General features: G+C 40.5%; 1 long non-coding RNA gene across 1 annotated transcript in view; it reads left to right on the top strand.

The window, feature by feature from the left end:
• The first annotated feature begins 16,381 nt into the window (after positions 1–16,381).
• LOC130605834 (uncharacterized) overlaps positions 16,382–19,105 on the top strand; it is an 83,773-nt gene continuing 81,049 nt past the window's right edge. The window contains exon 1 of the long non-coding RNA XR_008973802.1: positions 16,382–16,586. This is a non-coding gene — a long non-coding RNA (uncharacterized LOC130605834). The remainder of the gene's footprint in view (positions 16,587–19,105) is intronic.

The following is a 19,105-nucleotide window of genomic DNA, read 5'->3' as shown; positions in this document are numbered from 1 at the left end:
TGCCCCGTCTCCTATATTGAAGCTCCCAAAGAAGTTGTAAGTAAATGCAGTGAACCATAAGAAATCTGAAAAAATTTCAGCTCCATTTTAAATTTAGAGAGCTGAACATGGGACTGAAGACATTTCCAAAGACAGCAGCAGTTGCCTTAGTTTGGACCTTTCCACCATCAACATGGAGTTCATGGAGTAGTTCTGAAACACTAAAGACCCTCTTGGTGCACTGCACAAGCCCTTGTGGCTCCACCTGCAAATACAACAAGCACTTACCCTGTAATCCACTTTGGGTCCTTACCTAGTCCCATATCTTTCCCTATATAGAAAGCTTTTGCACATTAGTGTCTTCACAGAACTTGTTGCACACCTTTCTGTGACAAACTGTCATTTGCAAAACTGCAAAAGGACAAACAGGGACAAGAAGCTGCAAGGTTCCCTATGAGTCCGGCCAGGCAGAGCCTGCAATTCTTATTGTGGATGAAGAAGCAGCATTGCTGTAGTGCCTCCTGCTCTCTTCTCTCCAGGATGAGAGAGATGGTCAGGGACACCAGCATGAACATCAATTGAAAAGCAGCCACTCTTCAGCCTTGGGATGGGCCAAGTGGCTAGCAGCCACTGTTCATCTCTCCTCTCTTCTAAGAGAAGTGCTTCCTGCTCATCTACTCAGGTGGACTGATGAATGACCATAGGTTGTATGCTGGACTCCCTGATGAGGACCTTCTGAGACATCCCATGCTCACAGATTAAGCAGTTTTACACTTTATTCTCTGTCATTGGCTTAAGTGTGGCTTCCCATTTTCCTGGAGCTCATTTAGCCCAAAGCTACATAGTAAATTCTCATGAGCCTGTCGAGGGTGCTGTTTCCAAAACTGAAGTCCTAAATTCTCCTTCAATATAGAAAAAACTGAAAACCTGTTCAGCACTTTGTAATAGATTCAGTTCTGTCAGAACCAGATTCAGTACCCACCATGGTGGTATTGGAGTGCTACACATCCTGCCTGTACTTGGGGTTTCTGAGTAGCACACAGTGATTACAAAAAAATACTAAGGCAGAACATGCACGATATTGCTATGTATCCTTAGGGTATGAATGGAAAGTGTCAGCACTCTCAGGACTCCCAGATTGTGCTGGAAATTTAGATAACAGAGATACTGGGAGGTTCATCAACCCGAGAAGGCAACGGATGCAAATATATCTGCTCTAAATGCAAGTAATGGGGAAGACCAAACTTCAAAATCATTATCACTTTGTCCCAGTTATCATGTCACTTCAGATTTGAATAATTTGGGACATAAACTTATGAACCATATTCTGAAATAATGTCTTGCACTTATCTTATTTTCTGTCTCCAATTTAGCTTTTTTTTTGGACAGATGACAAAATAAGTCTTAAATACTTTGATAGGTATTGCCAGCAGATGACCTGAACCCTCACAGCATCTCATAGTCATATTTCACCTGTTATTTTCTATCAGCTTCTCACACAAAGAAATGAGGAATGTCTTTCTAATTGTGTTCTTTCCACTACTTTTCACCATTAATTGGCTGAAAAATCAAACTAGCTTAATAAGATAAGGAGAGAGATGTGTGCGTGCTTTCAGAGTTCAAAAAGTAAGGAGGAAGGCATAAAATTTTCAAATGTGAACTAGGAATTTCCTTGATTTATTTTTCTATTTTTAGACCTTTTCTCCTGATGAGAAGCATACACAAATTAAAAAAAAACAACACTTTTTTTCCCTTCTTCTTTTTAATAGAAAAGCCTCTAACTTAGTTTAAACTTGCTAAACTTGCTATGTCTACAAACAAATCATAATTAGCTAAAAATCAATTAGTGACCAAATAGTTGTAACCACAAGAAAACAAGTAAAGGACATTGATTAAAATTCAAAGATATTTTAAGCTCTTTCAGTGACTTCTTGACATAACAAACAAGTTACAACCTTAGCTTTGATGTCTTTTTGTTCAGTATCCGTTAAATTGGAAGTTTATTGACAGACTATAGCTTAGTTAAGAATTTGTTCATGCCATGTCACATTGTCCTTTAGATGAGGAGGGAAATTAAGGGAAAGATTTTTAATTAGGGTGTTGGTTTTATTTTTAACTTGGCTCTTATGGACAAAGGTGACATCCCTGGTAAAAAGTGAGATCCTTTTATTTTGTAATTATCTTTGAGAACATCTGCAAATATGGCTGCAGGAAAAAAATTACAGGACAAGTGTCAAAATTAATAATCCCAAGTAATAAAACAGCTTTGAAGATTGCTAGTTTCTTCACAATGAAACAACAGCCATCGATGCCATTAGATGCCAGTATTATATCATATAGAAGTATATAATCTTCAGTATCATACCTAGTTAATGTGCAGATTCCTACAGTCTGTCACACTCCTAATATTGCAGTGATCATGTCTGAAGCTAGATAAATATTCTGAGTGCAAACGCCAGTTCAGTCTGGAAAACAGGGAAACAAAAATGTGACTTGATAAATATTTCTTATTGTCAAAGCTTTCAATTTTTTTCCCTTGTGCCATTGAATACTGCAACACCTTGTCACTTAGAAGTGAGAAACAAATTAAAATAGATTTTAAATCATTAAAACATACTAGCTAAAGTGACATAACACTGAAGAAAAGTAATAGCTGTTGATTATTTGACTACCTCCTGAGAAGTATGCACAAGTAAGAGATGCACAAGTCTTTCTCCATTTCTGGGTCTATTTTCTATCATCTCTGATATAGTTCAGATAAGTGTTTAGAATAACCAATAAAAGTTAAAGCAATTTAAGTTGTAAATTTGATGGAAATGAGGAACAATCCCATACAAACCCGTGTATTATTTAGTACCTGCTTTTCTGAAGCAAACCATCCATACAATGTGCTTTAACAAATATAACTTGAAATAGATGTCTTAAGCTGGTTTGTCTTAACTTCCTTGCACGCTCTGTGTAAACAAGCTGCTAACGGAATCTTAGTACAGAAGCTGAGGGCAGAATTAATGACATTCCCGGGCCATAGATAATTAAAACAAAAGAAATCAGGGAAAGTGTATCAAACAGCTTGTTCATGAAAAGAGAGTGACTTCAGTTTCTCCTGTAAGGCTTTGACCATCAAGGCAGATGTAATCATAAGGTATAGCAAGAGATCTATTTGTGAGTTTTAAAAAAAATATATAGCTTTATTTTTAGACCTGACAGCTATTAGTCACAATTCCTCATTTGCTCTTCAGGTGTTTAGAGATTTCAGGATTATCAGTATTGAATTGTTATTTTGCAAAAGTTGTTGAATGCCTATATAGGTATGCTATTATAAAGCACCATAAAACCAAAAGAAAACAGAAAAAATGTTGTCTTTTTCTATGTTCCTAGGCAAGTGAGTAGCTTTTTAGCAACCCCTTGAAATCCTTGTATTGCATGCAAGGGCACAAACATAGGATATATAATTTTTTTTCTTTTTTAATCTCCATAAATTTTACTAGTATTTCTTGCCACCACTATTGGAAAATAACCTTTTTTTTTTTTATTTATATGTAATGCCTTCTCTCTAAATGCACACACTCATCTCTACTTACTATTTTACATCCTCTTCACATATTAACATCAGGAATAACCTCACACAGCCTTAGGCATCTGTCATGTACCTTGTATTTCCAAGCTTTTCATGCACTTTCCTGTCTAGCTGAGAGGGTGAAATAGGTCCTTTAAAGATGAGATTCACTTAAGATGTCTACACTGGAATGACCTGAATCATTTGAAAACAGTCCTACTTCTCTCCAGTGCCTATAAGGTCTCCAGATGATGATCTCAGGATGAAGATGACAGCACCCTGAATGCCTGAAGTTATAGAAGATTAGTTCTGCCCTAATTACCAGACTTTTAGCATCACAAATTGCAGTGTCAGAAAAATTGTTTTAATTTGTTACAATACATTGCAAAGTTTTCTTGCTATTCATTCAGACAAATCTTTTAAAATCGATTTAAGTAACTATTCAATTTGTGATCTTCTGAGAGAGAAACTTAGTAGTTTCATGGCTATAAATGATAGTCATGCCTCTATTTAAAATAGAAAACTAGCTTAAAAATGTTTCACATTTTCTCTTAAGAAGCTGCCTTATAATTTCTTTTATATCTATATATTTATATAGATAGATATATATTTGGACTACACTGTAAGCCTTTGTGGAAACACCTGAAGCTATTTCCATCATTACTGATATAGCACTAAACAAGGTTTTGATTTGTGGAGGAGTTGGGTTTGGTTTGGGGTTTTTGTTTTTTGTTTCTTTGGGCCTTTTTTACCCCCAAATTTGCTTGGTGGTTTTACTGTAAGTATTCTTGTTTTAAAAATTCATAAAGATGCAGTCAAATGTAAGTCATAGATTAAAGAACAACCCAGCAGTAACATCTTAGTCATTTATTTCAGTGGTTTTACTTTCAATGTAATGTCAAACCACAAAAAATAAATATGTGAGAGACGTGGGATTTTGGTGAAGAACTGCAGGGAAAGGAAACAGGAGAAATAAAATAAATGACCTGAAAAAACTCTCTCAATCTGTAATCCTTCAATTTATCATTAATGCTAAATCCTTCTCTATTGTATCTTGGTGTATCAGCAAGAAGAGATCCCTACTACATAATATGAAAATGTGTGTGACATACTGTGAATGTGTGGACCAGAGATAGTAAAAGTATTGCAAATATACAAAGTGTTCATTAACACGTGAATTCCAAACCCACATGTCCTGAGAAAATGCACTGCTGCTCTGCTGTTTCTCCCAAACCTAGGTATAAGCTAGGTGCGGTCATAAAAAACATGTATATTTTCCCATTAGTGATTTATGCAATTGTTATCTTTTTTTGGGGTGCGTTGTTTTCTTTTTTTTCATTTGGTTGGTTTTTTGTTTTGTTTTTTTTTTTTTTTTTTTTTTGTGAATGGGATATTGCAATGAAGTGTAGTCAGCCTAGTAGGAATTTGAATTATCCTTATTATAACTTTATGTAGGAGTCATAACAGCAGACAATTTTGCCTTTGAACACAAATATCTGAAGTTGTCCTTCCACCTGCATGCACTCCATTCAAAATTGAGAATGTGAATAGGAATAATTCCCAAGAAACTGGGTTTGGTTTATGGTTTTGTTTTGGTCAGGGGCTTTTTTTCCACTATTCTCTTTGTCTTTGAAACATAGTTAATAACAAAGATTAGACTTTCCTAATTATCCTAATAGATTAGGGTTGCATTAAAATTAACAGCTTCTTTTATAATTCATGTCTTTTGCTCAACACAGGTGCGATCAGATTAAGGTACAACTTGGATACAAGGCTGCACTAATACTGTACTGTACTGTACCACATTGATCTTAAGCAAGAAAGGAGATAGAGGTGAGTTTAGGTACTTATAGTTTCTCCCAGAACAAATCTATGCGTAGTGGAATTCTTAATTTTGAACTTTATTCCCCAAAAGATGAGGGGCCCAAACTCAAAGCATTTCCACACATCCAGCAAACCTGGCTCTCCGAGGCTTTAACATGGCAAAGGATGAAGCAAGGCTACAGGCATTTTACAGTATCCATAAGTCTGATGCTCCTGACAACTGTCTACCAGCCAACAATTTTTTTGGGGATGTTCTAGCAAGTTTGCATCCCCTGCATTCATGTTTATTTTTTTGCAACTGCACTTAGGCAAATTGAAACAACATTTTAAAATGTTGAAATAACAGTATACACACAGAGATATATATCAAGATAACAAATCTGCTTTGGTTCAAGCATCTCAGTAAATTAGACTTTACTGCATCCAAGACCTACGGAATTTTGGGGAAACCTACCATAAGTGCCTTTGAAAAATTCTAACTGAGGTGTTCTGCCTAGTCCTTACTGTTAAACATGCTACAGTTATCAAATGTATTTTACCTTTAAGAAAAGCTACACAGGTATTAACTAACTAAAACTCATGACTTCTATATACCAGGAAAAAAATGTATAATTTAACTTTTACTCTTAACTTCTTGGTCAGGCAAATTAGCCACAAAAGTGAACATGCTTTTCATTGAACAGGTCAGGATTTGAAGTAGCACCTTGGTTTTCTTGATTGTCTTGATTGGTTCCAGTGAAGTCACAGTTTCCATGTAGCTGTACTACAGAGGTAGAAAAAACAAAAAAGCTTCAGATGTACTGCAAAAAGCCATTATACAGCAGGACAATCAAGACAGTACTAACTCAGATAGCATATAAACTTTAGAAGATTATGTTTTTATCTCACTGTAAAATTTTGTGGCTTGTATATTGCATACTTCACAATCTAATGACCCATTTAAGTCCATGTTACACACATATGGATATATGTCACTATATTTAGACCTACACTGTGAAAAAGTATTTGCTGGGAGAATACACACTGTTCTGAGCAACAGCCATGCTCATCTGCGGACCCTGATTCTTTGAAAACAGCGGCCATCAAAGCCAATGGCTTGATGGCTTGAAGGTGACATTTTTCCCAGTGGAGTAGCATGTGTTGAAGCAAAACTTCAGCAGTTCTTGGTGGACCTACCTGCTATAAATTTTATGGTTTCTGTTTTTTTAAGTTTGGTAACCTTTTATTTTCAAACATGGCATGTCTGGTTGGGATTTTTTTTTTTTCGTTTGTTTTCAAAACAGGATTTCCTCTAAGTACTGACATCCATCAGAGAAATATGTTACGTTATGAATACACTTAAATTATATACAGGTAAAATACCTAATGTATTTAACTATACTGTATGTTTCCCTGGAGCGTGGATATGAATTGTCAGTACCTCATAGACCTCCTTTTCTTGTAATCAACCTGAATTACTCAGAGAAGAATTCTCAAACCTTGATAAAGTCCAGTTCCATGGACTGAAGGGTCTCAGAAAATGGGGGAGAATGGGATGCAGCTGTTGAGCCCTTCCCCTAGCAAGTATCTGTCACAGGGCCTGCGCAACCACCAGCACTGATTGTGAATCCTGCTCTTTCCAGTTCTACAATATAAAAAGAGCGCAAAAGTGTGTCAACAGGACAGATTTTACACACTGGAAATAAGAGGGTGAGAGAGCAACAGAGAGAGATCTTTCATCTTGTCAATGCCTCCTCATCAATATTCAGATCACATTGCCTTCATTTCAGACTCTGCCACTCTCCTCTGCCTTTATTTTTTTCTTGTTCTGATTCATCTCCACTGCCGAAATCAAAACTTTCTCCTTTGCATTTACATTTGTCTCTCTTCTTTCAGGAAATGCTGCATCACCACTGTTGCTCTCATGAGGAGTAGCTTGTTGCCCTCATAAGAAGAAAGAACACTGACCTTTCAAACAAACTAGTATTTTTAAGATAAAGCAAGTCAAAACTACACATTGAAATGGAAGTTATGTTTCTTCCAGGTCCACAGAACACAGGTATAAAGGAGTGTTCTTGTAAATCTTGGTAATTGCTGGCCTTCCATTTTTCACTGCGTGCAGCTTGCTTTCTGTTCTATCATGGATGTCCTGTAACAATCATGCTAAAATTGTAGCATTTCTTTATGCTGCTTCTTATTTCAAGAGAATATTTAACATAAGAGTGGGAAATCTGCATTTCAGACTGTAGATAACAAAAGTCTGACAAAATCATTTATAGATTCACATCAGGAAAAGCTGGCACCCTTATAAAGCTGTGTGAAGCTTCAAATTTGTTGATGTTGTAAAGCTGTCCTGTAGCCACATAGCATTTCAGTAGTGCACAATACTCTCCCACTAAGGCTGTCATGTTTCTCTATAGAGATGAAGAAAGATTCAGATAGAAACCCCACAGGCATGTTAAAAACTAGTTTTCTTTAACCCCTTTACTGCTGATACATCAGAGGCCCTGCCATGCTGCCATCACCCACAAATGCATTTTTTTAGTCACTCCAAACCTGAGGGCATGTTAGGAAGGTTTCTGTCCGATGAACAACATTTTCAGCCTTCATGAAATACTAGCAGCTCTGCTAGTAAGGTTACAGCTTGTACAGCAGGAATAAACTAACAATAAAAGAACCCAAACAAACAACCAAACAAAAGAAAAACACAAACAAACCCAACCCAAACCCCCATGTAAGCTCCATGTGAAAGTGTAACCTGCACCATTTTGAACTGACTTGTGTACTTAATACAGCTCAGTATTTATTAACAGTGCCGGACAGACAGAACTGAAATTCAGCCTGTACTTAATGCTTTTTCAGGATCTCTTGCCCTTCTTCCTACTGCATTCATAATATCTGCTTACTTACACCTATAAGAAAGAGAATTTAATCAATGCAAGAATTCTTACCTGTTAGCAGTTTTTACTCCCTTTTTAGATAGAAGTACACAGCAGTGGAAACTGAAATACCTGTACACTAAACCCAGGAAAGTGACATTCCTTTCCATTTGTTTCCAGATTCTTTGTTGCATTAACTCTGCATAAGGTGCATTAACTCTTTCAATAATGCAAACTTTCACAGTCCATATAATGTAAAAGCAAAAAAACATGTCCATGGAGTCAGCACAAAGACCCAGCTAGCTCACTGTTTTGTCTCTAAAAATGACTAGAAGAAGTCTAGGAAAACGTGAAAGGAGGTTGTAGCAAGGTGGGTGTTAATCTCTTCTCCCAAGTAACAAGCGATAGGACAAGAGGAAATGGCCTCAAGTTGAGCCAGGGAGGCTTACATTGGCTATGAGGAAAAAAATCTTTACTGAAACGGTTGTCAAGCTTTGGAACAGGCTGCCCAAGAAAGTGGTTAAGTCACCTTGCCTGGAGATATTTAAAAGATGTGTAGATCTGGCACTGAGGGACACAGTTTAGTGGTGGAGTTGGCAGTGTTAGGTTACTGGTTGGATTTGATGATCTTAAAGGTCTTTCCCAACCTAAATGATGCTATGATTCTATAATCTTTCTAATCTCCTTTACAGTCATTGTAACAATCTTAGATAGGTGGTCCAGAGTGTAGCTGTAGTATGTTCTTCCCATCCACATATTTCAATCAAGGTCTGTCATACATCTAATGAAGATTTGATTTTCTCCTCTTTTTTTCCATTGTGTGCATTGTTCTTGTCTTGCCCCCAGGTAAATTATTTCCACATGCACAAGCTATACCTGTATCTAGAATTCTGAATATCCCCTGGCATCCAAATAGGAAAATTAAGCTGCAAAACATTCTGACTGCAGATAAATCCTAGTATCTTATATTAATAACTGGGATAAACCTTTGCAGCTGCTAAATTGGGTGTACTTGTAAGCTCGAAGTCAAGTACCTCTGTATGCACACATATGTGCATGTGTAGGAGACAGAAAATCAGCTACACTGAATAATAAACATTTCTAAGGTTAATTAAATTTGACAGGTATAGCTTTATTGTAATTGATTCATGAGCTCTGTGAGGTAGGTAGTTCACACAGCTTTGATTTTAGCAACCTCTTATTCTGCTTCATGACTTTCCAAAAGGATATTTTTATGAAGAAATATTAAACCAGTTAAATTTTAGTCTGTTCTTGTCAAAGTGTTTACATCTACACAGACAGTTTCTGGATTTGATTTTTTCAGTCACACTGATATATGAAAGTTTAGTACTTAATGTACTTCAGGATGGAAGTAACCATACTTCTTTGGGAATTTGCTGTGAACACCTTATTACCCTGCTTCTAGCATCCATACTGTTACACTGACCTACACGACTTCATGTTTTGATGGGTTTACTTGCACCAAAGCTGCAGCAGTCATTTCTGTAGTGACTGGTTGAGTGCTTCAACAGAAGACCCTGCAGTCAAAGGAAGAAAATTTGTGCTATGCACCCATTAGCTACATGATGACCACCTGAACCTCATTCATGCAAAGAGTACCAATAGTACATCTCAGAGTGACAACAGGCATGTTTTGATAGATGTCTAGGACTGCATAACAAATATTTATTAAACTGTTTATAATACCCTCTATGCATACCCAGGCACCTATGAGGACCCGACTGTCCCTGATCAGCCTCATGGCTCCCAGATTCACCTTGGCCTAACTCCAGCCCTTGCCTTTGCCTCATGTTTGCCAGACAGCTTGTAGATCTCGGTCATCTTCCTTGTCCAGGCTTGGAGGGATGGTGCTGCTGGAGGAGGTCCCAGCCACACTGTCCTGCTACTGCCTGCCCTGGTTTGCCCCACTGATGCTCACCTTGGCCTGCCTGTATGTGGGCAGGGAGACATAAAAAATCCCCTTCCTCCTAAGAAAATATTTCATTGACAGAGGGGCTCGGTAGGCGGGAGCAGGTGGTGGAGGAGGTGTGGGGCTGGGGAACAGTACAGCGGGAAGGGAGCTGTGGCCCATGGGATCTGCTCTCTTGGCACATAGAATCACAGAATGGTTTGGGTTGGAAAGTACCTTAAAATCATCTAGTTCCAACCCCCCTGCCATGAGCAGGGACACATCACACTAGACCGGGTTGCTCAAAGCCCCATCCAGCCTGGCCTTGAACACTGCGAGGGATGAAGCATTCACAGCTTCCTTAGGCAACCTGTTCCAGTGCCTCGCCACTCGCACACTAAAGAATTCCTTTCTTATATCCAACCTGAATCACCCCTGTTTAAGTTTGAACACATTACCCCTTGTCCTATTCCACCTTCTGGCAATTTTTAGAATAAAAAAAGAAAAACTTAACAGAAAGACTGAAAAACAGTTTTTCACAAAGCAGCTGGATGACTCAGGAAGGATTTACTTGCTTTCTTGATCTCTCCACTATTTTTTTTGGGTTTTTTGCAACTCAGATCACATTTGTCACTTAATTTTCATATCTGTGATTGGCATTTTCTCATGACAAAAAGTGAAATTCCCTGCACTGACAGTTGTAAGAAGTCAGGAGGTGTATTATGCAAGTATTGCTTTTGCATTTCATCAGCACTGCTTTTCTAACCCCCTGTTGTTCAGTTCTTGTCGCTGCTGGGCATACGCTGCTGGCCAATGTGTATTACTCCTAACTTGGGTCAATTGTTCTTATGGAATTTTTGTCTAAATAATGCTTATATTTAAAATCTCTAATTTATGATATTTGATTGGATAACGGTAGTGCAAGACCTGCTATAATGGCTGTTGAAGTAGTAGGAGCCTTTCTATTGACTTTATTTTGAAAGTAAACAGATCCTCAAAGGAAAATAATCCCTTATTACTGCCTACCATTAGATCTTTGGAAAAAAAAAAGAGCAGTAACTCTGAAACAAAACATGAATCTTTTTTAATGCATGACTGCACCCCGTCTTTTTTGTTTTCCCATTTTGTGATAGAGTACTGTTTAACTAAATAGATGAGGTATACGGTCTAAGTAGCTTATGGATGGATATTACCTTCTTTTGATATACCCTAATGAGAGACTAGAGGAACAGCAAGTAACCATTTTTCTACAAAATTAAAAATGTGCAAGAGATGTGCATCTAACTACCTTGACATTATTCTTTGCTAAATGAGGTTAAAGCAGTGAGTTGCAGGACAACCGAGCTATTTTTTATTTTTTAATATGTGTCTAATTCCATCTTCTTTAAACATTAAGAATCAATGAAATGCATGTTTTGGAGGAATGGCTTTCTGAATGAACGAATCCTCCCACTCAAGTAGTAACAAGATATTTAGCTTTTATGTAATGTCACTTTTCATCTATAGGTGTCGTAGTGCTTTGTTCAGGCCACCTACAACTGATGCCTTCCCGACACAGGAAGGCTTCTCTCAACTGCATAGAAAGCAAAGCCCTGGAGAACTGTGTATCAAATAGCCTGAGCTGTCTGGCATGCTCGGCACAAAGCTGCTGGATTAGTCACACAAAAGTAGTACCAACAAGAAAAGCATAGTAAAACTGTAGCATTTGGGACAACATAGCTCAGCAGTGAGTACAGCACCCTTATACTTACGGAAATGTGTATGTAGCTCAGGAAGAGAGAAATATAATTGCATTTAAGACTATAAACAAGAATTGTTGTGATTAAATCTCTTCATTATGAGATGAGTATTATTCCCTGACTAGATATTACTCCTCAGAGTCAGGCTCCTCTGCAAAGGAAATTGCTTTTGAAATTTTCATAAAATATGGAATTATGGATTATTCTTTTTGAAGTATTTGCTCTCTTGAACACTTTTGCCTGGATTTATTAGAAATCTGGAATATGTAATCTACAATATATAAAGCACATAACATAAATAAAATGTAATTTTATATAAATTAAGAATATAAAAAAAATACACAAGACTCAAGGAGAATCAGAGAAGTTAACCATATAGCAGTTTGCAGGTTTTACCTTGTTCTCTTTGAAGTAGTCCAGACTACTTAGTCATGACAAGCAAAGCTGTTTTTTAATCAGATAAATGCAATTGTGCTTGGAAAAGGGAAAAGAAAAAGAAAAAAAAGATAAAATGCTGACCATTTTGCTTTACTGAAACTGTTTAGCAATTAGATTGATACTGCCGTTTACAGAATTCAGATGTAGATTTTTACACGAGCAGGGCTTCGGTCTGGTGTTTTCAGTGGGGGAATGAAGGTGTATTTTGGAAATTTGGGGTTTCTTTCCTCATATAAAAAAAACTATGCTTGCTTACCATCCTGTTAGATCTGTATCATGTTGTAGTTCTATTACACGTGCACACTAAACAAGAGAATGTGTAAGTGCTGGTGTTTTGTATTGCTTAGCCTTTTTCTCTCATTACATTTCTTAAAAATTGGGAACAAATATACAAATGGAAACACTGTTCAATATCTGAAGTCCACAGGTAGGTAGTGAGAAATCAAGAACCTCTGGACAGACTTGCCAGCAAGGTAAACACAAGGCCAGGAAGTTTTAAGGGCACCATGCAGCTAAGGCATAGTATTAGATCTTGGATGCTACCCATCTGAGCAAATTGAACTTACTAACCAAAAGCATTCTGCATGATGTTAACACTCTTCAGAGCCATATACGCTGTCAGCTCTTTCATTTTAAATATGTATTACTTTTAGAAAAGGGAGTTTACTTCGACTACATTGTTTTCCTCTCCTTAAGACACATTAAATGGGATAATCCTTTTAAAGTCACTTAATGAAACATAGATGAGAATGTGGTTTGTGCCTTTTCCTTACTTCAAGAGACATGATGCCTCAAGATTATACACACAGAATAATAGAATGAGGGAATGGTTAGGATTGGTGCAAGTACAAGCACAACACTCATTGACATTACCCCATGCATTGAATGCCACAGAATTAAAACAATGTTTAGAAAAAATAAGATTATGCTTCTCTCTTTGATAAAATATCTTGAAAACACTCAAGTCATGATCAGGAGAAAGGAGACCCTCTTCTATATTATACATGCCATACTTATTGATGGGAGGACAAAGCCAAACAGAGATTCAGTATATGGCTGAGGAAAAAAGAGATCTAAAATCTCTTTACCTGTGTCTGTACAACTGCATTGCTACTCACAGCAATTCCATGATTGAGAAATGAACCCAAACCAGTTTCCTCAACCCAGGGGTGAATTTAACCAAGAACACAGGCGGTTTGTATTCTGCACATGTGAATGGTCTACATCCTTACTGTGTTATTAGTCTGGTTTCAGCTATTTTAGCAATTACATTGTATTTTGTTCACATCTTTTGTCTTCCACCATTTTTCATTTTCCCTTTCTTCTGCCAGACCCTTAAGCAGCCTCTCTGGGAAGCAACATAGCCCCATGACCGCTATATACAAACATCTCACAAACATTAACTTTTTATCTTCACTGCACCCTTGTGAATAAGCACAGTGTTAATTCACATTATAGAGAAAAGAAACAAAAGGATGGAGAGATTACATGACTTGCATATCAGTGGAAGAGAAACCTGTAAAACACCAGGAACTGAAGGCAAGTGCACCGAGTGTCTGGCTGACATGTTAACCCCAAGCACCACCTTCCTACTCTGACTACTGCAGAGCATGAACAGCCTCAAGCACTCATCATTCTGTCCAGGAGCAAAGACTCTTGATATCATGTAATGGAAGTGCCTGTGACGGGAGTCTGATACTGCTTCTCAGTGGTAAGAGAGCAGCTCTCTCAAAGGATAACAGAGAGAATCAAAGTTAGAAGCCTCTCTCGCTTTCCCTCTCTCCCAACCAGCTAGGATGCCTGGGCTTCTAAATCAAGCACCCAAACCAGCTCTCTGAAGTAGATAGGATGAGTCATTTTGCTAACTTAAAATGCCCTGTACTGATCCACAAAGAGAATCCCAGAAAGTTTTTCATATGTCTTTTAGCTACCCTCTCATATGGATCACTCATCATAGTAGTATCTGAATGCCTGGCTTAACCAGTCACATTAATTTCTGTGTTTTAAAATTTAATTTTGATTACTAGTTACTGCATTCATTTCTGGTTTATTCTACTCTTTTATCCAGCATGAAGAATGGCATTCTTTTTATCATAAGGAGAGGTGGTGTGGTGTGTGAGCAAGCTCCACAAATTCTGCAACAGCTCCCACCTCTCCTGCAACCCACTGACTCTGCACGGCACGTTATCTATCGATAATCCTTTATCATGTTCCATAATAAAATCACACTTTCCCACGTGCTGCTTTTCTTTCCTCTCTTGTCTTCTCTTGTAAGATGTTGGGGGTTTAACAACTGTAGCAGTTCGGATTCTTCTCTACAACCCTGCAAGGAAGCCAGGATGGATTTATTGGTAATGGAATGTTGCCTAGTCTCTTTGTCCCTGTTTTGGGGAGTACCATTTACACAGACATAAACAGATACACAACTGTATATGTTACTTCACAATGCTCAGACACTTTCTTCTCCTCCACCCTCCCACCCCATGCAATAGGTTGTAAGAGTAGGGAATGCCTCTTGACACAACTGTCTACCTGAGGACAGCCAACTCCATGTATATATTCCCAAAGTGCGTGAATGCAGGGCTAGTTCTATAGAAGAGGGGATGTCTACTCCACCTGCACCTTTGTGCAGGCATGTGATCAAATTTATTGCGGGGAGTGTCAGAATTTTAGAGTTAGGTTTTATGGAACATTTGTTTAGTATTATAAACATCTGCAAATTACTATTTATTTCATGAAGTAATTAACATTCTTAATTAGATGCACCTTGCAGCTGCTGTTAATTGGCAATAATGCAGTTACATTTGGCTACATATCTTCAGAAGAGCTACTGAGGAGAAGAGGGGGAAAAAAAATCTGAAGGGAAGGAAATAAAACTGTTCCCACACAGTTCAGAGAGTTCGCACAAAGAAGATCCCATGGCAACAGCGAGGCCCACAGTTTGCCTTATAAAAATCCAAGAATAGATAATGTATCATCTCTCCTAAAGCAACACTTCTCTTCGGAAACCGGAGGGGAACGGGAGGGGGGGGGGGGGCGGACGGACATAAATAAATTAAACCCCATTCGGGAATGAGAAACAGGCTGACCCCCGCGCATGTTGCGCACCGGGCGTTCAGCCTCCCGCTCCCTCCCCGGCCCCTGCCTCTGCCTTAGCTACAGCCCCTGCCCCGGGCGGGCGCGGCCCCAGCGCGGCGAACCGAGGCGGCGCGGACAGGCGGGCGGCGCGCGGGAAGGAGGCCCCGTACCGGGGAGCTTCTCCAGGATCTCTTCGAAGGGTCCTTCCCTCCTAGCTCCCTCCCTCCCTCCCTCTCCCAAACACCCACCCTTCTCCGCCTCCTCCTCATCGGCGGGCGCTGGCGGTGCGGTGCGGGCGCGCAACCCGGCGGCGTCCATCGGGTGGCGGTACCAGCAGCTGCCGCCGGCGGGCGGCCCGGCGGAGGACGCGCTCCGCCGATCGAGCGCGGCTCGTGGAAGGAGGAGAGCCGTGCGTACGCTGCAGTTCCTCTGCTTCTCTCCCTCCCGCTCTGCCTCTGCTCCTTAGGATATTTTGGGTGGATTGTGGTTATCAGTCAAGACCTCCTCTTCTTTGCTGATCACTTGTCATTCTCACCGGGGATTAGTATCGTTCGGGGCAAGCGGACAACCGATTTTTTTCCTCTTTCTTTTCCCTTTGGAGATATTTTCCCCCCACCACCCCCTCTTCCTTTTTTTTTTTTTTCCTTGGCACGGCGGTGCGGGTGCTAGGACCCGGCAAGCAACCTCCCCCCGCCTCGCCGCCCCCTTCTTCCCATCCGCAGCGCTTTCCCCATAGCCGCCCAGCACCAGTGAACCCCGCCGGACTGCTGCTCACTGGATACTCGTGCGTGGCAGAACCCGGATCCGGCCCTCGGCGGCGGCGTCGGGGAGCAGGGTGCGGAGGTGCCCGCGGGCGGCGCGGGGGCTTCCAAGCAGGCCGCCCCCTCCAACACACCCCCCCCCTCCGCCACACCTGGATGGTACCTCCCGCCGGCGCCGCGGGCACTTTCTGAACTAGGAAGGAAGGGGCGACTCGGGGGGGGGGGGGGGGGGGGGGGGCGGGGGGGCGCCGCCGAAGTCTGTATGGAATTACCTGCGCCCGCGGCGGGGCTGGCAGCGGTGGATGGATGGGCGCCGCGGCACTAGCGGCCAACTCAGCCCCAGGAGTAAACACGGGGCTTCTCCGGCCGAGTACGCAGTGTGGTGACCGGCACTCGCCTTGCTGACTGATCGCACAGGAGGGATATTGCGGGAGACTCCTGAGGGTAAGGTCATTTTATCCAAGAAAAAGCCTGGCATTGCTAAACTTGGTGGTGTGGGATTGAAATGATGGGTACTTTCGGGATTGCTGCATTATCCTGATACGAAGGGCTCCAGCCGGTATTGGCAGTTGAGTGGAATAACTGCAGTAGGTCTTCTGGTGAGTGATTTTTGAGATAAAAATATCCCCCTCCCTCTCTTGTTCTTGCACCTTCTTGATTTGGGAAGGAGTTTTGTATTCCCCCCCCCCCCCCCTTTTTTTTTTTCTTTTGCCTAGGTTGTGTTATTTTTGACTGAAAAGGTGATAGTGAAGAAGCTCTCCGTGATGGAATCTAATATGATGATCGGATACCATCCGCTGGTTAAAACAAGTGTTTCCAGCTCTGTGCAGCATTCTGCTGCATTTCATAGCTGCAATGGAGGGAGAGAAATCCTGCTTTTCAAGTTGTCAAACTTTAAGGTGGCGATCCTTATTGATCGTGGTACAGAGCTCTGGTGCTGAGGGTGTTAAATGCCACTGGTAATTCGGGTTACAACTGTGCCTGTAAATCCTGCAAGGCAGTTATGAACTGAGGGACGGTAAGGAAAAATCTTGATAGTAGAGAAATCTCGTTAATGCCACTAGCCTGAAAATATCTCATCCAGCTGCTTTTATATTCCCCCCCCCCCCCAACAACTTACCTACTGAAACCTCATACCACGTGTATGGGAGTTGAAGATTTTCAAACAGAGATGCTATCTTTGGTATTTCATACATACATGCATCTGGCTGAGGGACTGTGTGTGAATTAGTTCCTGCTAGTTTTGTGAAGCGAGACAGGGAGAAAAAGGAGAGAAAAGATTGTCTTCTTAAGAACAGAAGCGAGCAAGGGAAGCTTCTAAAGATTTAAAGGGATCCAAGCAATTCACACTGGTAATCTTTCTCTGCACGATCAGTTCTGATAGAGAGAATGGGGAAAGGTTGAGGCAATCAATTGTGATGATGTTGTGCAGTGCACCACACTCCAACACTAAAGTTCTGTAGTGTGTGCGAAAATACATACCCTTATGTACTGCTGCTGGGTTCATGCATAATGGATGGAAGAAGATATGCAGAGCTATCTGTAGGAAGATGGATGTATTTGTGCAAAGACGGCGATTATGTAACTTGATTACATCAGTGGCATTAGTCTCCGATAGTGGAATAATATGCTTATATAGCGTATTGATCACTTGGGTTAACTTTGTAGTGCTTCTGGCAGCGGGGGATGGAGACTTGGGCAGAAGAAGAGACATCCTTGCTCTGCTCCTGACAAGGGTCTTGCCTCTCGCAGGAAGCCTTTTTCTGCCTCAGCGTGCTCCTGGCGGAGTTTCCCCGGGACAGCATGCCCAGGCAGGATGAGGCTGCCACACCCGCGGAGAGGGCTCCAGCGAAGCAGCCCCTGCGAGGAGTCTGCACAATGGTACCATTCAGCAGGTCCGGCTGCGGGCTCCTTGACAAGGTCACTCGGCAACCTGGGGCTTCAGTGCATGGCAACAGCTGAGCGGAGGAGGAACAAACCCAAAATTAAAATCGATCCTCCTCCCCTCCTCGCTGTCGCCTGCCTCCAAACGTGGTGTTCTGCTGACCCCTCTTCTAGTGTTAAGGCAGAGCTGGTGCTGCTTCACCCCGAGGATATTTAACACAGGTAGGGTTGTCTCTCGGTGTGTGCAGTGACTGCGTCACAGCTTTAGCAGGATGGTACTTTAGTATTTTACAGTACAGCATGACTGATTTTAGAAAAAAGTATCGTCAGCTCTAACAGCCTAATCCACCTGTTACTTTATGGGGAACCTAAAAGGTGGTCCATTAACACGTTTCAAGCATCTTAGAAATGAGCAGAGGAAGAGCAAAGGTGTGACAGGATTCACAGCGATTTAACTTGGATGGACTTTTCACCAGATTATCCACAAAGATAGTAGTATCAAGATATACTTTATCTTAATAGGCATTTTAGAATCATAAATCCCTATTCCTGTCTGTTCGGGAGGCGGGGGGTGAGTACTTCTGGAATACAGTTAAGCTTGTAAGGGCACTGCTGAGGCCTCTAACAGATGCATTTTCTGAAAAAATATAAGCCTGATGAAATCTTAAGTCAGGTGAAATGAGTGATCGTATCATCACTGGCCTATGTCCTTCCTCACTTCACTCTGAATTTCTTCCAGAAAAAATTCACTAAAATGCTTTTCAGTTAAGAAGAGGTTAGGGCACAGTGGGTTTTACATCTCTTGATAAATGTGATCTTCACATACCTACTAGATTTAATGAACTATCAAACTCACAGTATTTTTACCATGGAACAAGCCTGAAAAATCATTTTTACCTCTGCTTCCCCTAAAACATCAGTGTTTTGAAGTTGATTCACCATTAGTTCATAACTATTTTCATATTTCTGGAGGATAAGTCTGGGCAAGCACTAATAAATCCTCCTAATGCAGTATAGAGTTTGACATTCATAGAGTATACTGAGTAAATTGGAAAAAAAAAAGGATATGAAGTTAACTC

This window comes from Pezoporus wallicus, unplaced genomic scaffold (assembly GCF_028554395.1).
Source record: "Pezoporus wallicus isolate ANWC-B61680 ecotype Strahan unplaced genomic scaffold, APGP_CSIRO_Pwel_v1 contig_6950, whole genome shotgun sequence".
NCBI lineage: Eukaryota > Metazoa > Chordata > Aves > Psittaciformes > Psittacidae > Pezoporus > Pezoporus wallicus.
This window is presented reverse-complemented; position numbering and strand designations above follow the sequence as displayed.